The 24,461-nt window shown below is 45.5% G+C and overlaps 1 protein-coding gene across 1 annotated transcript in view; it reads left to right on the top strand.

The window, feature by feature from the left end:
* The window catches only part of disp1 (dispatched homolog 1), a 117,766-nt gene that overhangs the window by 27,219 nt on the left and 66,086 nt on the right, over positions 1-24,461 (top strand). The window contains exon 3 of the mRNA XM_083790855.1: positions 19,012-19,090. The gene's annotated coding sequence lies outside the window, so the exon portion shown is untranslated. The remainder of the gene's footprint in view (positions 1-19,011; positions 19,091-24,461) is intronic.

Raw genomic sequence — 24,461 nt, 5'->3', positions numbered from 1 at the left:
ACTGGATTTTCGAACGACAACACACCGAGTGCACTGAATAAACGACCGATAATAAACAAGAGGGCACCAGTGCGTTCAGGGTGCATTTCCGAACGCACCCTAAATAATAGAACCGTTAGCTTTTGCTCAAAGATTTGTAAATGTTCTATTTAAAAGGTTTACCAAGAATCTTAACATTGTGTTCCGTCCATATTGTAGCTTATTTTTTGCATACAACTATCTGGGATGCTACGCCGTTTAACCCATTCTGACCTGAGATCAGATTCATACGAGGTTTCCGCTGGACACACACTGGTCTGATTAACCCATTCTGACCTGAGATCAGATTCTAAAAATGTCAGTCGTTCTTCGATTTAAAAAAAAATAGCAGACCTACAAGCTCGTATCGCGCCACTCGGTGGCGCGATATGAGCTTGTAGATCTGCTATTTTTCAATAGCTAAAGCATAACATGATGCCAACACCAAAATGGGTGCCCGTTCAGAATGGGTTAAATTGGCTGTTGAAATCTGATTTAATTTGCCAGTGTGAAGGTCAGCCATTTTCTTTATCATGTGCTGAAAAACAGACTGTGGTCTAGTTGGAAGAAGCCTCCCAGAGATCTTGCCTGTGTCCAGCTAAAGTGAGATGAGATGAGAGTGATTTGTTTTGGCCCAGTCTTCATTAGTGGTGACTGGACAGTATCTTCTCTTTTCATCTATAGTACAGTACTTAGTACTTTTTTGTTAGTGGAAACAAGCTTCAGCAATACAACAATATCAAAGCAGACATGATGACTCCTAAAAATCACACCCGTGTGAAGTGAAGTCTTATCATTATACATCATCGCATGAACAACTGAATTTCTGTAATTGGTTAGCCGATTTGCTCGTCTACTTATGACGTAAATTTTCCCTTCATTGTCAATGGCATTTAATGTTTGTGTTGCCACAAATTTACGTCATATTTGGCGGACATTTGACCTAATTTCTCCTTTCATTGTAAATGACAAATATTGAGACGTGTGCGTTCAGACCTGAATATATGTATTCTCCTCGGTTCGTCACGTTTGTACCGCGCCAGGTCGTGCTGCGCCCGTTCGAGCAATTCTCGTCTTTGCATTGACTTTGTATGTAATCGCGCCGCTCGGTGCGTTCAAACTTGGATGGTAATGTCAATGGCATTCAATATTTGTTTTTTTTACGTCATATTTGGCGGACATTTGACCTAATTTCTCCTTTCATCGCCAATGGAAAATATTGAGACGTGTGGGGACAAAAGCTGTATATAGGAGGGCCTAGCGCCCCTCAAAAAATGACTTCTGTAGTTGACATAAGGGTGCTGTTTTGATTTGGAATTACTTTTTTGTGGGGGGTGCTAGCCCCTCCAATGCATGGCTTTTAAAATTACGTCATATGGCAGCCAAGTCTGGACTTTTAACAAAAAAGTTTTATGCTTAATAGGCCTACATTTTAATTCCTCTCTTCCCTGAAAACCCCTGCTCTCATTTGACCTTTTCTATATGAAACCGACCATATTTTGCAATCTCCATGCCTGCGTTATTATAACGCCCTAATGGTGTCGTTTGGGCATACAGTACCACAGAGACCCATTTAGTACCTGGGCACATGCCCAGTGATATGAGTTCAGAGGTACGTGGCACATATGGGAAAGCTGGACCTTAATGGTGGCAGATGGAGAAGTGACTCAACTACCCCTACAGAGAAAGAGACCTTTTCCTCTCCTGGCTGGTACTGGTCGTGTGATATATTCATCTGGCCAAATGCGTGGAATAGTGGGGCCACAGTTAAACTGTTCTATGAATGAACATTCCATGACACGATTTGCACTGGACCTTGGAACCATGTGAGCCTAATACAAACCTGTGGGACTTCAATAAAGTGCAGAAAGCTGCATATTGGGTCGATAAAACCAAATTTACACACCGTGCCAGTATTGTGCTTGAAGCCAAGTATCAGCACTATATCGGAAAGCCAAATTGGCAACTTATGCATTGGCAACGCTGCAGTTAGAAATCCCTTCATGAACATACTTTAGAGACCAACCATGGATAGAGGCATCCTTCCTTCCTTCCTTTCCTTCTATACTTCCTCTCCTTCCACAGCTGACTTTCTATGGACCCTTCATTCAAATTTGCAATATAAAGAATGTCTAGAATTATTGTGAGGATATCATTTGTTGGTACTGATTGCAGACCAGAGTGGTGCAGTACTACGCCAGGTTATCATGTTACATACACATTGTGTCTGTGGATGAGATGCTTTTCAAGGCCATAGCCATGTAACTTGAGAAAGCCCGGAGGGTCGAAACGTTGTTGTATTTATAGGTTGAAATAAAAAAGACGGGGAGCAGAATTATATCGTGTGCGGACATTCCACTTTTTTCTTCGATGAGATGCTTATGGCAAGGACCACAAGTATATTGTGTGTACTGTACGTGTACATGATACGAGTACATATGATTCAGTCCCAAAATAGAGCCTCGCTCCTTAACCTTGAGTTACTCTTAGTTGCACACAGATGTCACGCACTGAAAATATCCATTCTACAACACATTGCAAGCTTTTGTATATCTGATGTGTTTTCTATTTTCATTTATTTTGGTATATAAATTAGGCTTCGGCCTACTCTACCATATCCCTTCAGGCTTTCCTGCTACATATCCCAGGGAGGAATTACATTTTAAAAGGGTGTGGACTGGACGGTCCAACAAGAATACTGGACATTGTTTGAAGACATACAGTAACCGAGCCGCTGTCTCTAATGTCATTGCAGTGATGTAACTCATTTGGGTATATAGTACCGCTCCACTATAGTCTCCCTCTTATCTTTTGGTATTTCAGATGTAGCTTGAATCTGTAGGGAGGGTGTGTAAAACATTTCTAAAGTAAAAAGCACCGGTTAGGCGATCTCTCTATCTGTTGGTCTCTCTGTCACTCATTCTCTCTCTCTCTTTCTGCTGGGTTCCTCCTGAAAGGCGTCCAAGAGTCTGAACCCTTAATTCAATAACAGATAAATTGAAAAAATGTGCAAATGTAAGCTGTATTTTGGGCTCGCTAGCCAGAACTTTTTTGGGAGTGGATTTTGAACCCCCCCCCCCCCCCCCCCCCCCTCACCCTTCCTTGCTCACTCTCTCTTTCTCACCCCCGACCTAGGCCCCATGTCTTTCTACTCTCTCTCTCTCTCTCTCTCTCTCTCTCTCTTTCTCTCTCTCTCTCTGTAAATCTTCGTTGAGTTCCATCTGCTCGCTTGGCTCGGAACCGTTAAGAAACTGTTCATTAGTCTGACACAAACCAGAGAGGGCTGCAACGAGGGGAGGAGCTCCCAGAGAGAGGTGGGACAGAGACGGAGAGAGAGAGAGAGAGAGAGAGAGAGAGAGAGATGGAGGGAGAGAGGGATGGAGGGGAAAAGAGTGCAAGTTTTGGACTGGGCAAGTGACCGCTGAGGTTCTGTTGATTGTGTCACCTTAATAGAGCTGGATGGATAGATGGGGAAATCTCTCTCTCTCTCTCTAACCGCCCCCATCCCTTTTGTCCAATGTCTCTCTCCCTCCCTTCCTCTGTCTCGCTCTCATTCAGATTTACACTTTGTCATACGACGGTGTCTGGTGCTGAAGTTGGCAGATCTACACGGCAAGCTCGCAGCGTGCCGTGGACTCACGGGTGTGATGCGTTGAGCTTGTATATCTGCTATTTTTGGTTCACAACACTGCCATATGGTGGAGCATAAAACAGTCATGACTCCCCTCCATACTCTCGTCACCCTGTTCCTACACGCCTCCCTCTCTCTCTCCCTCTCTCTTTCTCTTCTGCCTCTCCTCAGAGGAATACTGGTTTAGATAGCAGTAGCCAATGTTTTCGCGGAACTTCATTTTTTGATTCAATAGCGGTTTGGGGGCCGCGCGTTTAATTACATTAGCTGTGACCTAGATGTTTGTTTTACATTTTTCAGAGCGTATTACAGTGTGATTGATGAGGGAAGCAGTCGCTTTCACTCGGGTTAGCCAGACGATTTCATATCACACTCTGATGTGGGATCTTTGATTGACGAAAACCGCACTCAAGTCAGTGGCAGCATGCAGGTTCAATAAGTTCCATAGATATCCAGTAGATGCATGCACGCACCCACGCATGCACGCACGCATGCACGCACGCACACACGCACGCACACCATTGTGCATTCATAAATACGCACACAAGCATGCACCGATGCATGCGTATACGTACAAAACACATGCTCAAACATACATGTGCACGCCCCAGAGCCAAGGAAACATAAGGCTTGCATTTCCTCTGCTCTTTCTTTGGTGGGTTGCTGTCGGAGGGGAGAGGGGAGAGGGGGATACGGGGGAGGGCGGATTGAATAGTAGCTCATGTGGGAAACAGTACATCAAAGCCCTCTGTTTTAGCCCATTTTGACCTGAGATCAGATTCAAATAAATGTCTTATACATCCTGACAGTTTTCTGAAAAAGCTATGTTTCCATGTCAGTCGTTCTTCGATTTTTCAAAAATAGCAGACCTACAAGCTCGTAGCGCGCTATGAGCTTGTAGATCTGCTATTTTTCAATAGCTAAAGCATGACATGCTAACATGACATGCTAACACCAAAGGGGTTCCTCCCGCCCAGAATGGGTTAGTACAGTGCTGAACTGATGCTCATTTTGTTTTGGATTCCTGATGGACCCGGACAGAACAGAACAGTCTCTAGGAGGCTGTATTTGATGCTGGCCAGTCTCCCGTCTCTACTGGGCTGTGGGGGACTCGGGGGGTTCTGGTTCCTGTGTCAGGATATATTTATTAATTGGAGAGTCCCTGGAGTGTTGGCAGATCTTCAATCCATATTATGTGGATGCTCTGGTTCTCTTATGAAACGATTGTTTTTATGGGTGGGGGTCCACATTACAACAGCACATCTGAGGAGGGTTCCTTTCCTTGGCTTGCTCTCTCCCCTTCTTACACTATTAGCCAATCCATCCAATATAATTACATTTATATCCAATTCTCATTCCTCATTTGCCTCACATGGCACCTGGAGAAACAGAGATGAGGCATCTCTGTTTTTCCAGGTGCCATCGTCAGGAATTAGTTAGTGTTAGTGTGAAATCTCTGCTGCATGCGCGCATCTCTCCGATACATTCCTTAAACTTCCGGTTGTCCCTTTTCAATAGAAGTCTATGTAGAAGAGCCTGCCTGGCCCCATGAAGTGAACGGAGTTGTCGTAACTCTGTCTTACTCTGAGTGTTATGGCCAAACAGATCCGTTTTATTTCACTGTAGGCATATATTCTACTGCAGACATAAAGCGTCACTGGGGTGAGGTTTGATGTCTGCAGACTTTTCTCCTGTGTTGTCCTTGACAGAGAATCTGCAGGTTGTCAACCTATAGCTGTCCTGTCTGTCTGAATGAGGCTCATCTAATGGACAACCTTGGAGACATTCTGTTGTCGAGCACTGTGTGAGTTTGTGTCAAGGAGAGTGTGTCAAGGAGAGTGTGTGTGTATGCGCGTGCGAGCGTGCATCGAACATATCGCTCTTTGCAAAGATCTACAAGATTACACACACTACACACACTACAATAGAAATATTGTGTGTGTTGTCATCAGTTCGTGTGTGTGTATGTGTGTGTGTGTTTGTGTGTGTGTGTGTGTGTGTGTGTGTGTGTGCGTGCGTGCGTGCGTGCGTTTAAGAGTAGGCCTGGTCTCTGTCAGCCATCTGGAATAGCAGGGCAGGCCTGACCTGAGCCGTGCCATCCCTCCTGTTACTGTAAACAGGGCAGGTTTTATGGACCTCAGGAGACTCCGTACGATACAGTCCTCTAGGCCTCTTCCTCTGTGGCGCTTCACCGGCACGGCTTTCTTGTGATTTGTCAAGTTGTCTTCAAGGGTCAATCACATTCTCATTCATCGTGTGACTCTGGATTAGGTTGGAGGTATTCCAAAACTTAAAGCAGCACCATCCCTTGGTCAGTGGTGAGTGCAGGGCGCTGCTTTACGGTGTAGGGCTGCAGGCTTGTGGTATTAAAAGCATTCATTATTTAGCTACTAGTTTTGTTATCCTGATTATTAATCCTATTCAACCTGGCATCCCGTTGTGGGCATGTGATTATCCTATAGGTGAACATTGTCACAGAGTTTATAGATTCTATGTTCACTAATCGGGGACGGCGTAGGATGGACTAGGGTTAAACATGATGGGCTATACCTTGCGCCACCCCTTAACCCTTATCCCTAAACTAATTTGCCATTTTTTACTATTTAAAAAAACTTTTAAAAATAGTTCAAATAGCCGATCTACAAGCTCACAATGTCTCGATGTAGATCGGCTACTATTTTTTTAAATGTTACATGTTAATAATTAGTCGAGTGAAGTAATAGAGGGTATGCGTGTGACATCATCATCAAACCAGTAAGTTATGCAGGAAGGTCTACTGAGTGGCAAAAAACTACTTTCTGGCCTTGACAGCCCATGCATCCAAACAGAAAAATGTGATTGCTTTAAATAACGTTAAACAGTGTTAAACTCACTTTGCATGCTGCTTTGCCACATTCACTTTAAGCATGCGCATACCCTCTATACATGAACTAACCAAACACCTGTTTTGACCAGGATCACTGAAATAATGAGTTTTATTTCAGAGTGTTCTTTCAGGTCACCTCCGTTCAGTCCCATACACCACCCCCCCCCTTATTATTACCGGGCAGAAACAGAACCAGTTTTGTCTTAATAAAAAAAGAAAAATCCCAAAGCTTCCAGGTCGGGTCACTGCCACTTCCCTTCTGGGGGCACAAGGCGCGCTACTGTAGCTAACCACAAGGATTTATTGGGTGCATCACTGCGGGGCCCGTGGACCCTGGGCCGGGTCCATTTGTTGACACCATCCCCCCCGCCCCCCCTCCAGGTGTTGCGGACCTCTTTTCTTTTGCCCATGCCTTCTCTTTCCCCCCCTTCCTCCTATTATAGCTGTTGATGGAAGGCAGCTGGAGGTGCTTGCTTCTTCTCCACTGGTTGTGGCTAAAAGGAGGGTTCTGTTGGTGTCGAGTCCTCCTCAGCTGCCGCTCGCGGCTCTGTCCGGAAAAGTCGTGTCGCATAAAAGCTTTGGTAATTACATTGATCTTGAGGGGGCCCTTATTTTTTTTTACAACCTGCTGACGCGTTCGATCACATTTCGCCGTGGCCCTCGTTTTAATGGCCCCCGTGCGCTTTGCATATTCCAAGTTCTGGTCCAGCCCGGCGCTGCACCACTCCCATTCCTGCTACGGTAATTGGGTTTTTTTTTTTCACATGGCTCTAAATGACAGGGTCTGTCCCTGTCCCGAAGGGGTGAGGGAGGAGGAAGCAGAGGAGAGGATGGAAGATGAGGAGGAGGAGGAGGAGGTGGTATGGCTGGGAAATTAACGGGAAATATGCGGAAAACCAATTTTAAGAACCAATAACTGACTTAATCATGCTCATGTTTAGGTTAATTCAATAATCAATACGTTTTTTTCCCCCTTTTTTCTTTATCAACTAATCGACTGGAAGAAATTCGAATACATCATCATACTATAATTCTAACAATGTCTGTCTGCCTGTGTGTGTGTGTGTCTGTCTGTCAGAAACACTGCCATAGCTCCTTACTGCCTGCACCAATCACTCCCACTTTTCACACAGGCATTGACCATATGAATATGGAGGGCGTAACGAACTTTTTTCGATTTGACACATTAATGATTATTAATTAATGTATTAGTCAATTACAAACGCACCCGGGCGCAAATATCTCACAACGTGTAAGGGCTAGTTTTATATAATCGAATAAATAGCTTAGTCCAATTAACCTCATAATCCTGTATTATACTGTACAATAGTGGCGTAAAGAAATGCACAAATCTACAAGCTCCAAGCTACAAGAATATAGATCTGCTACTTCATCTGCTTAAAATAGAATCGTTAATTAATCGTAATCAAGGCAAAAGTTAATATGATAATTGCCCAGCTGCAGGAAGTGGGTGGGTATAGTTAACGGGTTGAGTCAGTCACAGATTGGAGATCATCAGGGACTCATGAGGTCCAGATTAGAGCACAGCACGGGTCCATAAAATTGGACCCGGCCCGGAACGGACCCGGTGATATCAGAACCGAACCGATCCGGATCCGAGAACATTCTAATTGGCCGCACCCGGTCCAGAACCGGACCCGAAATAATTTGACCCGGTCCGATCAGGAGCCGATAAAAACAGGTTCGGATCCGAAAAAAACCTACCCGTTCCGAAAGACCCGACGACCCGTTACACCCGTGGTGTGTCCAATCCTATATTATGCTCATTTTCACTGTGATTATGAGACTGAACGTCAGCAATGCTGCATGCATCACCCCGTCCTCAACAAATGAGCGCTGAAAAGCGCCAATCTACAAGCTCGCAATGCGTCGCATGGTTAAGTAGGCCTACAGTTTGTGTCTTGCGTTGCACAATGTGTACAATCAGAAAGGACGACGTGCTGTAATAATTAGGCTTTATTCCAGACTGCGGTGGATCACTTTCACATCGGAAGGCTGACTTCACACAACTGACTGTGTATGTGACCGGCCGCACACACACTGTGACACACCCACCACCAGTGGATACGTTCCATTTCCAAATCCTCGAGGCGTGTATTTTAGAACATAATCATTACAACCGTAACGCATAACCATAATATCATGTCTATTTTCAAAAACTATTTTTAAAGTTGAAAGGTTATATATATATATATATATATATATATATATAGTGTAGCGGCCAGCTATGGCTTTAGCCAATGGGACTGTCTTGGGGGTGGGACTCCCGGGACGGAGGAGTGAGTGACGCGGCATGTGAGCCTGTGAGAGGCTGTGTTGGTAGTTAGGTTGAGAGCGCAAACCTGGCTAGCATGTACACACACAAATGCTGTGGTTATATGGATGATTGTTGAACTATAATAAAGAGAGATCTTTATCATTGGAACTACGTCTCTGCCTCCGGTTCCTGGGATCGTTACAATATATAATAAAGCTCGGGTCCTGCACGGGTATTTCGGGTATTCTGCATTTCAGATACCCGAAACGAGATCCGCAGCTTTGAAATGGAACCGCCCGTTCCCCGACGGCACGTCAATATTTTGCACCCGACCCGGCTCGGTTCTCGGGTCGGATCTCGGGTATTCGGGTCTGGGTGGACCCGTGCTGTGCTCTAGTCCAGATGTTGATACCCCCCCCCCCCCCCCCCGCCCCCCCCCCCGCCCCCAGCTGACCAGACCCCATGTTGCTATAATATGCGCAAACACTTGTCTTAAACCCTATATACTTGGTCGTATGTCAAATCCGATCTACAAGCTCCGATCTTCCAACGCACACAACAACGCATCGCATCACATTGTGAGCTTGTAGATCGGCTATTTTCTCTGAAGTCTTGCCTATTATGCTATGCCCAGAATAGGGATACTTATAGGTTCATGTGGTTAATTAGGGCATTACGATGACCGTGGCATCGGAGAGCCCTCGGGGATAAAACTGTCTCTATCATCACCATCATCCGCACATTCTCTCTCTGTTGTGTTTTCCTCTCATAAGTACAGGAAGCCATTATAAAGGCCTGCCTTATCCCCCCCCACCCCCACCCCACAACACACACACTCTCACACCCCCCCCCCCCCGTGTCTTGAGCCCCTCCTCCCATCAGATCTTTGGTCTGGTTTGAGTGAACGCAACAGCGGGGTCGAGCTAATGAGCTCAGCTGCGATCCAAGAGCCATGCCATCTATAGGCATTCGCCAGGGCATGTTTCCAAATACCACAAGCTGGGAATAGGTGGGAGGGGCGCGGCCCAAGAAAACATCCAAATCGGTGCCTTAAATCTCCTGGACCTCCTCGTTTGAGGGAGTGTTCTGTATGTACAATGACTGGCCAGCTGATAAGAAGCTTTGGCCTGTGTCCTGCCAATGTGGAAGGCGGCCGTCACAAAGGAGGCCAGGCAACAGGACGGCCCACAACACAACGAGCGACTTAGCGGCCTCGAGCAGGACAATGGGGTTAAATGAAAGTGAGAGGGTGAGGGATGAAGACCTTTATACTGGGAACACTCAGTCACCTTCCTCACTCACTCCTCTGTTTCCACTGTTAAGTCCCTTTGCCAACACACTCACTGACTCATGTGCTCCTATGCACGCACGCACACGCACACACACACGCTCACACACACACACACACACACACACACACACACACACACAAACACACACACACACACACACACACACACACACACACATGCACATGCACGCACCACCCCCTTCTCCTCTCTCAGCAGCCCCTCGGCGTGAGAGGTCAGCGTTGTGTTCCAACAGGCTGACCTCTGGTAATGAGAAGGCAGGTTTCGCAGGCGACCTGGAAGCGCTTTGTCCAACCCTCTCCTGGGAACACAAACAGTGCTCGTACCAAGGCACACAGGAACAGCTGCACGAGGGTGCCGAGCAGCAGCAACCCCTTGCCCCCACACCCATCCACCCCCCACCCATATATTACACACATACACACATACACACACACATATATATATATATATATATATATATATATATATAGATTATATGATATATGATAGATTACCTTCCGGTGTCATTCCACTGAGTTCCTCCAATGTTGATACTGTCGTACTCGATGTTTCACTTGTTTGGGTTCAGAAAAGAAAGCCTGATGTTTCTCCTCTGTGAGACCTCTGGTACCGAGTGCAGCGCTATGAACTTGTAGGTCTGCTATTTTAGAAAAATCGTTAAAATGTGCCTCAAATCTTTCAGAAGATTTTCATGATTTTGATTTTTTTTTTTTTTTTTTTGACGTCAGGCCTAAATGGGTTAATTTCAAAGACTCCCAGTTTGGCCCATTCATTAGGTACAGTTACACACCTGGGCCACGCACACCAAGCACTAAGTATAACTACTGTATAACCATAACTACAGTATAATATAATGAAGATATTCTTTTTAATTGTTCCACCACAACCGTAACAACAACAGGGGTGAACAATATAGTAATAGTTCAGGCTATAGATGATTGGTGTGGATGGCCCGTAAGTTAAGTTAAGGGCCCATTTGGTTCATAGTACGTTTTTGACCATTCTCGCCCTGAACATGGATTTATTTTGTTAAAATCTATAATCTAAAAAAGGTCATTATTAGCTCAAAGCCACTGACTGGTGATTCAACCATACACGAATGAAGTTGACGGGTCGGTCGGGTACATTATGTTAGCCTGTGTTTGATGGTGTTAATGCTTACGTGTGTGTGCTGTGCATCGGTACATGCATGCATGCGTTTCGTATGTGTGTGTGTACGTATCGGTACCGTCCGTACACATGCACTTTTGTTTATGCTCGGTTGGATATCTATTTGTGTGCGTGTGTGCATGCGTGTGTGTGCGACAGCGTGCATGCGTTGGTGTGGCAGGGCCTTTGGTCAAGGTATTTCAGTAGTGTTTATACTAGGGTTTACAGGGATTGGGTCAGGTAGCTCCGTACAGTGTATAATGGGATTAACGTGTGGCTCTGACTTTACTCTAAGGGAGTCAAGGGACGTTCCAATCCCCTTTTAACACACACCCCGTCTCTCTCTCTCTCTCCCCATGCTCTAATCATCAGATTTGTTTAGCGTCGATGACCTCAGACGGTTTTAGCGTTGCTGTTGTCTCCTGCCCCCCCCCCAAACCGCCATCCTTTCATCACACAAGATTTCCCATGTTGATATCCCGATGTCATACGATACAGGGATTTTTTTTCTTTCTTCTTCTTTCTCTCTTTGCCTTTAAAAAAAACACCCACATGGGCGCCACTGCGACTTTCAGCCGCAATTAACATATCTAGCATGAAATCGAACAGCTGAAATAAGATGCAAGTCTGAGAGAGGGAGGGCCAGGAAGAGAGAGACAGAGAGACAGAGAGAGAATGAGTTGGGGGGGTGGGGGTAGGGGGGGGATGCTGCTTGGCAGGAATCCATGAAGTGAAGAGGTGGTTAATTTGTTTGGTTGGCTCACGTCTTTTCTCCTTGACTGTCAAGCACTTAAGGAAAATACATCCTTAAGTGCTCTTTTCATGTGACATTTCTTTCCCCCCTTTACTGGAATTGTATTGAATTTTGCTGGCATGTAAACTCGTAGCATTGCGTTGAGTTACAAGGTGGAAAAATATGGTGGCGGGAACAGAAAGGTGGGATCATATAATACGTTGGGAAGGAGAAAAGCGAAGGAGTAAATCTTGGCATGGACTCTCTATTGAATGAGTGAAGTTTTCTCAAGGCAGCTTTAGTTTGACTTTATCCCATTACAGAGAGCGTGCTGTGGCTTTTTATGCTTGTCCTTTGGTAAACTTGAAAGCAGGGCTGGAGTTATGAGGCATACTTTGATCCATTACAATCGGGAGCGACTCCTGTTTGTATAGATCAGGACTGTAAGCCGACGGGAATTCCAATAGGCCATGACTCATTTCTCTGAAGTACAATATGAAATAATCTTTAAAAAATAAAAAAGGGGATTATGGTGAGTCAAAGAGATATTCCCCTTTGTCCGGAAAGGCCTCTTTTGAATGTATTGACACACAGATGTCAGGCGAGTCAATATAAGAAGCTCTGTCTTTCTGAGATGAAACAAACAAATGAGGAGTTTGGTCTTTTGATGTTTGTTTTTTTGTGACAATCTATTACAGTCATTGGCAACCATATTGTGTATCAAATTAAAATGTGGCCCTGGCTGTAAATGATTCACGTCATTGCAACACATCTGCTGAGACACACGCGTGCACGTGCACACACACACACACACACACACACACACACACACACGCACGCACGCACGCATGCACACACACACACACACACACACACACACACACTCGCGCACACACACACACACACACACACACACACACACACACACACACACACACACACACACACACACACAGAGACACACAGACACACAGACACACACACACAGAGACACACAGACACACACACACACACACACACACACACACACACACAGAGAGAGACACACACACACACACACAGACACACACACACACACACACACACACACACACACACACACACCTCATTTCCTTGCAATTAGATAAGATTAGCTATTTTTCAATTTTGTGTTTTCCTCCTAGGATTTTGGTTACTAGGTGAATGGTTAAAAATGTGACCCTAAAGGATTGTGAGTGTGTGTGTGCGTGCGTGCGTGCGTGCGTGTGTGCGTGCGTGCGTGTGCATGTACGTATGTGTACGCCTGTGTGGCTAGATGTGACAGGCCCCAACAACCATGCAACTCTATTTGTGTGTGTAAGTCTTTGTCTGTGTTTCTTGTTATGCCCAAGGAATTCTACACACGTATGTATTTGTTTGCATTTGCCTATGTCCCTACGTGCAACTCTACATGCACGTGTGTCTGTGTTTGCATGTGCATGCATGCGTGCATGTCTATGGTGTGTGTGCGTGCGTGCGTGCATACATGCAAGTGTGTTTGTGGTGTGTGTGTGTGTGTGTGTGTATCACAGCAGAGCTCTACACCAAAGGAATGCCAATGTTTAACATGGCCACAAGATCCTAGCTGTCTTGAAGCCTGAGGCGAGTGAATAAAGCAGACTTCTTTGCTGTCCTGTCTGTCTGGAGATGGCCCTCTCTCAGAGGAAATGAGTCTGTGATGCACAAGCATTGCCCAAATTCCTCCACTTGTGTCGTCACCGCTAAAGCAAACAGCGGCTTAGAGGGAAAAGGATTTTGTCACTGAATCAACAACAGCAGCACTGTTTGTGTCTTCCAACGTGGAACGTGTCCCTGCATTTTGTGCAAAAATGCGGGGACTTCGGAACCAAAATATGGTTTCAATTCAGCCTCAACTCTCAGATCGAGATGCTGCGACAACGTGCGAACATGAATTTGTCATTAGTCTCTGTTATTTGGGGGGGGGGGGGGGGGTGGGCTATATTGTCAGGGCTCAGCACCACGCCCCCCACCCACACCCTGCACCCCCTCGACTTCACACACAGAAATGGCCTTGCTTGGAGAGATGTCTTTATAGTGGGCGGGAGATTCCTGGATTTGTAACCTGCAAAATTGGAGTGACTCTCCTGGAAATGAGTGCTGACCGTGACTCGAGCCAAGCCTCATCGCAGTAATTGCTGCACACTGCACACATGCTGGGCCTGGCCCTTTCACTGGCCATGGGAGATGGGAATCGCTTGTGAGCAGTGTGTGTACGTGAAATAATCAGGGTCAACCTGAGTCTTGTCTAGGACTTGAGCTAAATTAGCGTGGAAGTATTATTCTCATTTCCGCCTGAGGACACCGCAGCCACTTGTTTGTAGAGATCTGTTTTTGTAGTCGCAGCTCTGAAGAAGTACCTATACAACAACAAGACTTCTCAAACATTTCTCTGGTCTTTTTTATTGTCTTATTCATATTTTGGCTTATTATAACTTATTACATTTCATCTTACAGTTTTTGCCGCTTCCTGCACATTGAAGGATGGCCATTACATCCATACAAACCTCATCATAGGTCACATGGTACCTTCTCCTTATATTTATTAGATGTTAACAACACTTGTTAACAGTATAGGCTAACACTTGTTACCGTATCTTACCTCCAGGAACGGAGAGACATTGTTCTCAATACCTTGCGTTGACTGTTTGAAGCATAAACTGTAAAATGTAGTTTACTATTTGGAATTTCTTTTTGAGCAGGAGAGCTATACCATGACTGGCCACTTGTGTTTCTGCTTTTGCAGGCCGCATGTCATTCCCTGCCACCAGGATGTGGGACCAGAATTATTCTCATTCCTTTGTGTTCCTCAGTCTACATGGGACACACGGCACAGGCATAGAAACATACAGTCTACATGGGACACACGGCACATGCATAGAAACATACAGTCTACATGGGACACACGGCACAGGCATAGAAACATACAGTCTACATGGGACACACGGCACATGCATAGAAACATACAGTCTACATGGGACACACGGCACAGGCATAGAAACATACAGTCTACATGGGACACACGGCACAGGCATAGAAACATACAGTCTACATGGGACACACGGCACAGGCATAGAAACATACAGTCTACATGGGACACACGGCACAGGCATAGAAACATACAGTCTACATGGGACACACGGCACAGGCATAGAAACATACAGTCTACATGGGACACACGGCACAGGCATAGAAACATACAGTCTACATGGGACACACAGCACAGGCATAGACACATGCAGTCTACATGGGACACACAGCACAGGCATAGAAACATACAGTCTACATGGGACACACGGCACAGGCATAAAAACATACAGTCTACATGGGACACACAGCACAGGCATAGAAACATACAGTCTACATGGGACACACGGCACAGGCATAGAAACATACAGTCTACATGGGACACACAGCACAGGCATAAAAACATACAGTCTACATGGGACACACAGCACAGGCATAGAAACATACAGTCTACATGGGACACACGGCACAGGCATAAAAACATACAGTCTACATGGGACACACGGCACATGCATAGACACATACAGTCTACATGGGACACACGGCACAGGCATAGAAACATACAGTCTACATGGGACACACGGCACAGGCATAAAAACATACAGTCTACATGGGACACACAGCACAGGCATAGAAACATACAGTCTACATGGGACACACGGCACAGGCATAGAAACATACAGTCTACATGGGACACACGGCACAGGCATAAAAACATACAGTCTACATGGGACACACAGCACATGCATAGAAACATACAGTCTACATGGGACACACCGTACACACGGCACATGCATAGAAACATACAGTCTACATGGGACACACGGCACATGCATAGAAACATACAGTCTACATGGGACACACGGCACATGCATAGAAAGATACAGTCTACATGAGACACACGGCACATGCATAGAAAGATACAGTCTACATGGGACACACGGCACATGCATAGAAACATACAGTCTACATGGGACACACGGCACATGCATAGAAACATACAGTCTACATGGGACACACAGCACAGGCAACATACAGCCACATAGAACACAACAGTTGGACTAACTGATCAACTGCGTTGGACAACAGAACACAGAAATCAAACTCAACGCTACAATGTTCTTCTATGTACGCCAGTCTGTCTACAGATGTTTGAGTCAGATGTAGCTGTCTGGGGGAGGGGGGGGGGGGGTGTTGCTTGATTTGAACTGAGGTGTACTGGACTTTCAGGCATTACATTAGGTTCTATACACCCTTCTGACCCAAGGTCATTATTCTAAATTGGCTAAAAGCCTCTCCTCTCTGCATCTGTTCCCCCTTCCCTTCCTCCTTCCTCCTCAGTGACTACTGGTATCCTTCATCTTCTGCGTATCACAGCACACCTTAGTAATTGTTGATATGGACCATATGTTGAGCCTGAATGGCCTTCTGTTCAGCAGCAGCATTAGAGCTGCCAAGGACGTCCCTGTAACCCTGTGCTAACCCTGCTATTAGGCTACCTGTCCCTTCCTGCCAGGGCTGCTGGCGGCAGAAGGATGGGTGGGGGGGGGGGCATACAGCCACCTGTCATCTCCCATCAAATGGTCTCTTATCCCTACATCAAATTGTCTCCTCTCGTTTCCCTCACGAGTTTACCTCTTCTCTTCTCTTCTCTTCTCTTCTCTTCTCTTCTCTTCTCTTCTCTTCTCTTCTCTTCTCTTCTCTTCTCTTCTCTTCTCTTCTCTTCTCTTCTCTTCTCTTCTCTTCTCTTCTCTCCTCTCAACACTGTCCACGTAGTCGTAGGTGAACAACAGTGGAAAATACATTGTTCCGTGATGTGATAATTAGAGACGGGATATAATTTGTCTGGGAAACGAGTGCCTGGTGTTTCCCATTGTTGTCGGAATTTCCACAACACTTCCTGAATTATCCGCATTTGAAGTTAATTGACCATAACTCAGAATAACCCCCCCCCCCCCTCAACTCCATGCCTTGCTTCACCTCTCCATTTTCCAACATAGGGTTGTGTTTATTACTGCCGCCAGTTCAGTGTAACAGCAGGACACAGCAGTCCGGTTAACTGTGTGTGTGTGTGTGTGTGTGTGTGTGTGGTGTGTGTGTGTGTGTGTGTGTGTGTGTGTGTGTGTGTGTGTGTGTGTGTGTGTGTGTGTGCGCGCATGTGGTGTTACTCTCTGTCAGGGTTCAATTGCAGTAGTTGGAGTAAAGGTTAGAGTTACAGTTTGTTTAGTGTGAAGGGTTAAGGTGGATATCTTTTTAAACATAAGGTCCATACATGTTTAGTATGTGTGGCTCCAGTGGGTTTAAACCCCCGCTGTGTTGCTGCAATGAACATCCCATTGATCCACACACAACCACTAAGCACCTAAACCCCATAGTCTAGACTTGGTAAACTGGGACCAAGTGGGGGGGGGGGGGGGGGGGGGGGGGTCTAAGTACAGTCAACTCGACTGTACTTGGGACCCCCCCCCCCCCCTTTTTCGGAGACATCTCTTCCCCAAAAATAGCCGATCCACAAGCTCACAATCCCTCGCAATGCCAGGTGTTGTGCCTTAACCTTCAAGAGGTTAAGGCCTACTGTACATAGTGTATAGTTGGTCGTACGACAAATAGGAAGACATTGCTGGTGAAATCACACGACATTTATGATCATTATGGAGCATCTTCGACCAAAAGGAAAACAAGCCCAAAATGTATTAAATCAATTAATTACCAGCAGCATTATTAGTATCTGCGGGAGTCCGTTATATAACTGCCTCTGTGTCAGTTTCAGCGCAGTAGTTTAGGTACTAGGAAACAAAATTCTCGAAGGCGGAGCTATTGTGTTCTGAGTCATTCGTTTCCGTCCGGACATATTTGCGGTGCGCACATATACACACACACACACACACACACAGAAACGGCGCATCGCGGTTTAACCAATGAGTAACTGAAGGCAACTGGACTAGCACAGCGACATCAGCCAATGATAAAACCAGCTGGACTAGACTACTAGAGGACTAGCTTGCACATCGATGATAGACTCAGCTTGCTATTTCATAGCAGCTGGTAAAAAGAAAGGGACACCAGGGTTAACGTGATTAACACAGTGTAGTCACGTAGTGGAGAGGATCAAGGTTACGTAGCAGAGAGTCATGGGTGTGTGCGTGTGTGGCTGTGCGTGTGTGCGTGCGCATGCACATATGTGCCTGGTGCGTGTTCTGTCAGTTTATGTGACCATCAACTGACCTCTCCTGACGTTATTAACGATCTGAGAGGACCCAGCACTGGTGTGACCCCTCAGTCGGAAGGTCAAGGTTGGTGGAGGAGACGGAAGAACAGAAGATGTGTAAAGGGTGTGTGCGTGCGTGCGTGCGTGCGTGCATGCGTGCGTGCGTGCGTGCGTGTGTGTGTGTGTGTGTGTGCGTGGTTCCAAAGAGGCCCTATTGAAACTTCCAGGAAGTATGTCACATTCCCTCTTAGAATCTCTCTGGGGCTGTCTGTCTGTCTGTCTCTCTATCGCTCTCAAATGCCAATTAAAACAATTTCGCCCTCATCATCACTTGTTTTTGTTTTGCAGGCTCGTTTTCTGTGTTGTGTCAGCTCAGCTGTGCTTGAAATTACTTCTTTGCAGTATATTGTCATGGAAATATGAACCCAGTGGCTTTCAAGTCCCAACATTTCTTTAGGCCCTTCTCTTGTGTCGTACAGTTGCTCGACCCCATGTGGATTTGTTTGGAAAAAACACACTGCTCCACCAGCAGCAGCGTAGCAATACGAGATGAGTGGGGACCTTCACTGCATCACCCAATATATATACAGCAGCAGCAAGCCAGATTTTATACGTTGACTTTCAACAGGTTCAGTGATTAGCAGCAATTAACATTTGTATTCATTTACTTATACACTGATTTCTCTCTCCGGAACAACCCTCTCCTTTGATTCTTATGATGCTTATACACATCTCTGTTTTTTCCCACCCAGAATTCATCTGTTGCTGTGAAGAGATGGGAAATCTGAACGCATGAACAGGTGCAGAGCGTTGTTCGTCGTCATCCCACAGGTAAGACATCTTGTTTCATGTACCACTGCTAACTTGGGTTATATAGTTCTATTTGAAGCTCATTCTTTTACTGACTAAACTATAGGCATACATGTGTAGTGCTTAACACTAACAAGACCTTGCCCTGCAGCTATTTGTTGCTTCAGAGCCCTTTTCAAGGTAACACTGCTCGTGCACGTGACCGGGCATTAGCAAACGGCTAACCGAAACCTTCGCAGGATGATCGCCGACCACCCGAGTCATGAATTATTTTACCGCGATTAGCTGCGATGGGTCGTCAAAAATGCAAGTTCTGATTAGGTTAAATTAGATTCACAGAAATCAGCGCTAGAAGATTTAGCCTCCCGTCCATTATAATGGAATGGAATGGAAGTTGCACAAGCAGACGCTCACACACTGTAGTTGTAACTTGTGGGCAATCAACAGATAGAAAGACGGAGATCTCCGTTTTGGGCCGTTTAACTTTGATTATCCCTCACATATAACTGTCTGCTCTGTGAAATAGATGATAATTTAAGAAATTACAAATCTAGCGAGCTCAAGAATCTACCCTAAAAGGCATCACATTCAACCAGGGCTCCAGACTAACCTTTTTAGTTGGTTGCACTGGTGCACCTAATGTTTTCAGTGGTAGGTGCACCTGCATATAATGTCCCCACACATACTGTACACACGCCTGCTAATTGTAAGGTGCGCTGGTGCGACCAAATGAAAAAAGTTGCACTGGACAGATGTTTGGGTGCATGTGTGCCGACAATGGATGCACCCTGGAGCCCTGTCCACTGTCTGTGCACGTGTCTTTCATTTTAGGCAGGCATGTCTTTTGTTTACCTTATTTTAAATTTCAAGCACTACACTTCAGCGTGCTTTAGTCTGACTGAAACATACTCTGTGCAAGTGTGCCAACTTGGCCAGGTGTTTTTTCTGCATTCAAAATGCATGTGAAAGAAATTAGAATTATTACACAAATCATTATTACACAAATCATGAAAGGGTATAACTTCTGTATAAATCTGTCAATTATCTGTTTAAAAAAAAAGAGAAGACAATAGTGTGCCAATAGTGTGGCATAAAATGCAGATAGAGGCCATTATGTCGGACTACAGCTACAATTATTTAATGTCAGATTTAGATTAAGATTCTGAACCTTTTCCAAGACCCAAACATGAACTCATTTAAGGACTCTTGCCGCGCGCTCCAGCTCCTCTGTGACCAAATACATCTCTCCCTGCAATTCATTTGAATCTGGGCCTTTAGCCGACGTTGTCATCCGCTGGGACACACAGCACATACTGTTTGTATTATTCCCATAATCGCAAACAACCCAGCAAAGAAAACGTGCAAACTGTGCAATGCTTGGAGCTATAAAGGAAAGCGCCTTCTTCTTGTCATTTCTCTCTCTCTCTCTTTCTCTCTCTCTCTCTCTCTCTCTTGCACGCTCTAGCGCTCTCACGCTCTCGCTCTCTCTCTCTCTCTCTCTCTCTCTCTCTCTCTCTCTCTCTCTCTCTCTCTCTCTGTCTCTCTCTCTCTCTCTCTGGCAAGTCCAGACAGGCTAACAGTAAAAAGGTGAGTGTTTGTTCTTCAGCTCGCTACAACTGGGTCAGTGAAAAAGCACCAGGTGAAGCTGTTTACCCACGACTCATTGCTCACATAGCCCGTCTGCCCGTCTGCCTGCCTGCCTTCACAGTGTTCATTTAACTCTGAGAGGGTAAAGAATGGGTCCAAAACTGCATGTGCACACAGCTGTGCTGAGGGCTTATAGAAATAAGTGGGGGGTGTTTTCCTGAGGGGGGTAAACACCACATTAACGCAGTTTAAGTTGAAGGGAAAATGGGTTTATAAATGCCTTTACGGGAGCGTTTTTTTGGGGAAGAGTTTTCTGTGATTTATGGCAAGGATGCGACTTTTCTTATCATGCTGTCTCAAAGCATGTCTGCCAGTAAGCAGCGTTTCCGTCCCTGGCAGCTATGTTGACTGTCGTGTGCATGGGAAACCTACTGAGCCTGGTTCATGCTTCATACTGTAGATAGGGTGCTAAAATAGCACAACGACTCACCAGCTCACCACACTTTCAGCTCCACCTGTGACACGCAAACACACACACACACACACACACACACACACACATTCACGCACATGCACTCTTCATGTGGGCGTGCGTCCACCCACGCATGTATCTCTTGTACTCACTTTAATATCCTTTCTTTGTCTTTGACATGCAACACACACACACACACACACACACGTCACACATGCACACGGTAAAGTGGGCCTGATTTCTTTGATCCCACAATGTTGCACGCGGCTGCTGCGTCGTCACCCAGCGCCTCAGGTGACCCAGCAGTCTTTATTAGCGTAATGAGAGGTTAGCCGGGATGTTTAACTACACCGCAGTACGTCTGTGTGTCTATGTGATGGCGCCTCGGGGGGGCTGGGCTTTTCATGTGCACTAATCCCTGCCTGTTGGCAGACAACCTGGCAACCGTGGACCTGCCATTAGAAGCATCAGCTGCGATGGCGTGGGATTGCAGATATGATCATGTGTACTTTGAACGTTTATGATTTGTTTATTTTAATAAACTGTTGTGTTGCAAGGCAGGGTGTTAAGCAAACGTGATTAATGCGCCACTCCTCGGCCTAACGAGCTGCAGGTGCGGGGGAATTACATCAGGGCATAAGCTCAGCGGGATGCTTGGCGGCTTCTCCAGCCGAATTATATATTCTTTTTTTTTTCTTATTCTTTTTTTTCTCCTGGTGAATGATGTTCAAATGGAGATTTATGTGATTGGTTAGCTTTGGCCCCGTGTCAGGGAAAACAAGCAGTCATTTACAACGTTCAGGCACGCTTTATGTCATGTAATGCAACGAGAAAGGGCATTTGTCTTTGCAAATCATGGTTTTGAAGACATTTTATGCACATTATTATTGTGTGACATATTCAAAGCATTGTCTGTATTATTAGTATTCTCCATTACAAGACTACATTCACTGGGGCACCCGCTGGCCTAGTGGTCCAGGTGCGTGCCACATATAGGCTCTGGTCTGACAGCGTATTGCGTGTTCGAGTCCCGTTTGAGTCCCGTTCATTCTTTCGGTGGGGTGCCCATGTTTTCATTCCCACTAACAACAATGTATGCCCGTTCTGAACGCTCCTGCACTGGCAGATTCAAGTAGCGTAGCTCCTTCTGAACGCTCCTGCACTGGCAGATTCAAGTAGCGTAGCTCCTTCTGAACGCTCCTGCACTGGCAGATTCAAGTAGCGTAGCTCCTTCTGAACGCTCCTGCACTGGCAGATTCAAGTAGCGTAGCTCCTTCTGAACGCTCCTCCACTGGCAGATTCAACACGTTCTGAACGCTCCTCCACTGGCAGATTACAGTAGCGTAGCTCCTTCTGAACGCTCCTGCACTGGCAGATTCAAGTAGCGTAGCTCGGAAATCTGTTCTTGAGAGATTCCTTTCACACTGACGTTCTTATTTTGGGCATGTCATTAAAGGAACATTTTCAAATCTAAGTATGAATGTTAGTTTTTCCATAACATACAGTTCCTCAGTAATGTCCATCCAATGTTCTTTCGTTGGTGGGTCCTGTTGGTACCAGCGTCGTGTGATCGCTTTCTTACTTGTTGCTAAGAGGATCTTGATTCAATATTCATCATGTATTTAAAAAATAGCACACAGCACGATGCTATATGTGAGCTTGTAGTTCGGCTTTTTTTCACTATTCGTTGTACAACAAAATATAGGCTCGGGATTATAAGTGGTTAGCACTGTGTGTGTAGCTAAATCCATAGAACACAAATATTCTCATATGACTCATGCATGATTCAGCTTATAATGAGAGGTCTCTCCTCTCAGAGCCACAGAATTCACATTCAAGTCATCGCTCATTTCCGAGCCTATTCCCAGACAGGAAGCAGGTCGTCTAACCACGGCAACAAGAAAGGAAGCGATCAATGATGGAAAAGGCACAGATGTTTGAAACTCAGAAGAACAACGCTAACCTTAGCGTTTATTGTTCTTTGCTCTGTGGTTTCGTCAAGAGAGGTTTGGCCTTGATCACAGAGCAGTAGTAGTGGAGGAAGTCCAGGCAGGGCCTTTAACGGTGCATGTATGATACGATGCAGGCTGGCTCCTATGTGCAGCATGCATACATTGTGCATGAGCACATAAATTCACGCATCCAAAATGCATGGACGCTTTTGGTCTCTCGGCCTCTGATTAAAGCCTTTCCTTTTTCAGCTCATTGATTTTTAATGGTGTTTCATGAGGGTTGTTGGATACATGAGGACGAGGGGGGGGGGGTTCTCTCCCCCCCCCCCCACCGTTTACATTTATTTATTTATTTACTTTAAAAGGATTTTTTTAAGGCCCAAGTGGAGAGCCATCTAATATTTAGATGAGTTTGAGTTTTTAGTCTCGGTATTGGCAGCGCTCTGAGGATGGTGGGTTTGTTGGTCTGTCTGTCTGTCTGTGCACCACTTCCCTGTCCCAGAGCAACATATTGTTTTCACAATATTAATGTGATTATAAGTGGCTGCGGAATCAAATGCCAAGGAATTTGCTGTGCACCGTCATGACAATAGCGTGGGGTTAGAAACAGGTAGTAGTTCAGTAGTTCACCTTCCATTACAGGGCCAGACGGGACAAGCCAGGCCTTGCAAACTAATGGCACACATAGACTACAGGCCTTTCCCTTGGATTGTGGATCCTATAAAAAAAAGCCTCAAATCATGAACGCAGCGTGCAATTTACGTGAAATCTTTCACAGACTTTCCTACTAGGCTGAGGAATATATCCCACCTTTTTCACATTTGGCTCTGTTATTTTATTTGTTTAGTTTTGCGGTGCTCATTGTCATATTCCAGTGTGCTATACGCTTTGATTGGCTACCAAAATGAGGGAACCTCACTGAACCCTTTATCGTAGCATTTCACGCGTGGTGTTTATCACTACGAGCTGTAGCTATTTTCGTCACCTCGCGCTAATGAACACAAAGGGATTATGATGTCAACATTCAAGTGCAAGATGTACTGTCGGCTAACCCAGGTAAAGTAATGCGTCACTCTGCAAGTTTAACTAAAGTTCTAAAGTAATGTCTGATACAGACATGGAGGGAAAACTGCAATTACGCAAAACGTTTACAAAAACACGCACATCCAAATGATAAAGACCAGGTGCTCAACGGAAGAACCCGCTAGAAAACTGAAATATAGTTTCTGTCTGCGCACAAGGGACAATTCTCCCATGAAGATGTTTTGGTTATACCACCAACTAAGTATTGTTTTGAGCATCGAGCTCTTAAGCAGACTGCAGAAGCGTATTTATAGTTGTTATGACCATAAAATGTTTATGGGAGCATTGACCATTGTGT

The sequence above is a fragment of the Protomyctophum parallelum genome (assembly GCF_964188405.1).
Source record: "Protomyctophum parallelum genome assembly, chromosome: 19".
In the NCBI taxonomy this organism is placed as follows: domain Eukaryota; kingdom Metazoa; phylum Chordata; class Actinopteri; order Myctophiformes; family Myctophidae; genus Protomyctophum; species Protomyctophum parallelum.
This window is presented reverse-complemented; position numbering and strand designations above follow the sequence as displayed.